The 3828-nt window shown below is 31.9% G+C and overlaps 1 long non-coding RNA gene across 1 annotated transcript; it reads right to left on the bottom strand.

Moving 5' to 3' along the window:
• Window positions 1–544: 544 nt before the first annotated feature.
• LOC133193745 (uncharacterized) lies at window positions 545–3428 on the bottom strand. Its single transcript, XR_009721998.1, has 3 exons — window positions 3154–3428; window positions 2083–2211; window positions 545–722 (listed from the first exon to the last, which is right to left on the bottom strand). It is a non-coding gene; the product is annotated as an uncharacterized LOC133193745 (long non-coding RNA).
• Between the last annotated feature and the right edge of the window lie 400 nt (window positions 3429–3828).

The following is a 3828-nucleotide window of genomic DNA, read 5'->3' as shown; positions in this document are numbered from 1 at the left end:
AATTACAGAATATCCTTCATTGTGATTGCTGTCCAATTTTCAATCTAATATTTCTTAAAATAAAAATAATTGATAAGAAAATGAACGGTTTACTTTGAGAAAGTGAAAGCCAAAACCCAATATCTGATTTAAAGTCCCAGTAGGAATACAGAAGTGTAAAAAATTTGTTTCACAAGCGCGTTCTTTATACAAATCGGTATTCATATACGTATATTTGATTTTTATAAGTCAACTGACATTCAACAATAGGGAATAACGAAACTCATCTCACAGAAATTAATGAATCAAGAAAATGTCTGTATTTCTATGTGAACCTATAAACTTTGACTTTTGTGTTTTGTGTATTTCTCTGTAAACCTATAAACTTTGACTTTTTAATTTTAATAACTTACAAGGTTATTGTCTGTAACCACTTAAACCTTCTAACCATACACAGTCATCTTTGAATCTTTGACAGTTATTAAAACTTGACACCAGAAACAAAATATATAAAATAAAATTTGGTTGCTATATGTCTTGCTTGCCATCTGGGTACAGTCCACTAATTGTTTTCCCATAGGCGGCAATGTTAACGTTTCTTCACATAGTAATGTCCCTAATTTTCGTTCAGCAGTGAGTGACCCCTCAAATCAAAGCACATCAAGTTGTCTTTCCTTGGTTAAAATCTCGAGGTGGCATGTCAGATTCGTTTTCCGGCAAAATGCGTCTGTCTGCGTTAACCTCTGAAAATGAAAGTGAAAGTAGGGGAATTCCAGACTTCTCACTGGTGTTATAATACATAAAATAATTCTGCTGATCTTATTGATAAATTACATCTGCCAAGCTTTTTTGCAAGGGAACATACTCCTTATCAACAAGTATGAGGCTCAGTTTAATACATGATCACAGTTTTTTTTATTCAGGTCTACAAATTAAGGAACTTGTAATTTTTTCTGCACTACTTTCTTCCCCTACCGATTCTAAAAATAATTAGAGGTATGTACCCAATATGAAAGAGTATTTTCTGGATTTTACAACATTTTACATCATAAGTCATACTACAGTCTATGTAGTGACACTATGCCAAATTTCAGGAAAATTCAATCATTAATAAAGATTTTACAGCATGCACAGTTCTATATGCAAAATCCTTTAAAAATGCTTCCATCTAGCCACAACTGCACCCACATTTTAAGTCATCGGTTAGCCTATTAATGTACTTCTACCACATTTATTCTCTTTCATGACTTTAAATACATCAAGCAAAATTACAATCAAGCACTCATATGGGTCCATTTCTCTTATTTCAAAAAATCAATGCATTTTCACACAAAATTTGATCATCCCTCACCCTTGAATTCATTGTTTCTCCATGATAGACAAAAATATTAAGTCTACAAATACCCCAAAAGTAAAAAAAATAGAAAGTACTGATTATTTCCTGTCCATTGATGTATCATTCAAGAAAATTGGTGTAGGAATAAAAAAGTTATAAGCCTATATATTCTTGTGTACATTCATTTGTTTCAAAGCAATTTTTACGCCAATGCAAGTTCACTCATCTATGATGTCATAATGACATCATAATAATGGATTGCTTATTACACATGTAGTGTTACTTTTCCCGTACTTTTAATTAAAAGATGAAATTAGAACTAAAATATTCATTATAACTATAAGATAATAAAAATACTAGCATGAGCAGATCAAATAAATAGTCTACAGAAAATGTTTTGTTTCCATGGTAACCATTTTGTAATTTGTAGAAAAATGAAAGAGAACTTTGAAAATTTTGAATTTCCTTACAAGTCGCTCGTTTTGACTGACAAATATTAAAGAAATTTTAACTCTTATATTTTTTAATCTTAATATTTTATCATACACAACACTATGAATGTTAAATATTGTTTTGAAATTCTTTTCAAATTATATTAGCTGTAAAATATATAGCATACATGTACAGATTAGTTTGATGGTCACTTTCATAGCTTAAATATTCATTTAAAATCTACATTTTCTAAGCTTTAACACCACCTCCCTCCCCTCCACCCCCCCCCCCCACACACACACACACACAAAGAAGCTTTAGAAAATTCAACTTACATATTGAAAGTACTGCCATCATTTTACATGTGAAGACTCAAGATGTGTTCAAATGAGTTTGTTTTTACTGACTGATAGCTTTAAACACCATCTGCATGAACCTCGAAGTTGTCCTGTATCACCATGAACCTAAAAAAAAAAATCAATTTAAAAAATGGTGCAATAATTTATCAGCATCAAAAGCACCTAAAACATTCACAGACAGACACCAAACACACACAATCCTACCACATTCCTTTTATGCCCATAATCTAATATCAGTTGAAAATTATGAATTTGCACTGATTAGTCTCAACATTGTTAAATTACATGTAAATTAATAATACAGGTAAAAAGCATGTTTACTGACAATAATTATACATTAGACAAATACACGTAATGCAGTTAATACATGTAAAATATAAAAAATGTTAGTGTGCATGTTCACGCACACACTGCTTAACTTCCACAGAACTGTAGCCTGACCAACTTCTTTGAAAGAACGCACATGTATACTATGTCCTCATTCATGTATTTCTATTCCATGCAAATAAAAGTTTTCATTTACAAATATTGTAATAAGGCATGGAAACCTTTTTTTTTTTCTTTACCTCTTTCATAAAATGACAAGTGCATTTCACCTACATACTGCAAGACTCTGCACTAGGTAGCACTAAGCAGTTTCGATAACTTACTGCCACTCTACTTTCACTTTGACCTTGAACTTCACTGAATACTGATTCCGACCTCATTTGTGAATTTTTGTGTATTGAAAATAAACAATAGTGGTGGATGTACTTCTAAAATAACTGTTCTTTTTCTAAATATCTATTAATGGCTCTGGATTAATAAATTGTATAAAATCGATACATTTAATTTACATGCTACATGTACATGTGTACACAATGGAAGATATAAGCATAAGCTGTCTGTTCCTAAGGGGGTAAGGGGGGGGGCTATTAACAAATCAATTTGTTTCAAAATATGTATAAACAAATTAAAATGTGCTTCCTTCATAAATCTAAACAATTGGAAATGATAGTAAACACCGAGTTCAAAACAAAATAAAGATCTATGAGAATTTTCTCTTACCAATAGGCTCCACATATTGGGTACAGTCCACTAATTGTTTTCCCATAGGCGGCAATGTTAACGTTTCTTCACATAGTAATGTCCCTAATTTTCGTTCAGCAGTGAGTGACCCCTCAAATCAAAGCACATCAAGTTGTCTTTCCTTGGTTAAAATCTCGAGGTGGCATGTCAGATTCGTTTTCCGGCAAAATGCGTCTGTCTGCGTTAACCTCTGAAAATGAAAGTGAAAGTAGGGGAATTCCAGACTTCTCACTGGTGTTATAATACATAAAATAATTCTGCTGATCTTATTGATAAATTACATCTGCCAAGCTTTTTTGCAAGGGAACATACTCCTTATCAACAAGTATGAGGCTCAGTTTAATACATGATCACAGTTTTTTTTATTCAGGTCTACAAATTAAGGAACTTGTAATTTTTTCTGCACTACTTTCTTCCCCTACCGATTCTAAAAATAATTAGAGGTATGTACCCATCTCAAGAGCCAGCAAAATTTATATTTTCAGCTACTTTGCGCTTTATTGAGCCTTAATAAAGACACAAAAATCAAACAATCCATTCTGGCAAACACTTATGCTCTAAAAAACTTTTTACGATATATCTCTAAGTAAGTGGTAACCATGGGTACATTTTGAATACATGTTAAATGCCGAAAATGCTAAAAAAAAAAAACCC

This window comes from Saccostrea echinata, unplaced genomic scaffold (genome assembly GCF_033153115.1).
Source record: "Saccostrea echinata isolate AGI-Se365-2 ecotype Australia unplaced genomic scaffold, CSIRO_AGI_Sech_v1 ptg000028l, whole genome shotgun sequence".
Lineage (NCBI taxonomy): Eukaryota > Metazoa > Mollusca > Bivalvia > Ostreida > Ostreidae > Saccostrea > Saccostrea echinata.
Note: the sequence above shows the minus strand (reverse complement) of the source record. Positions and strands in the feature narration are given on the sequence as shown.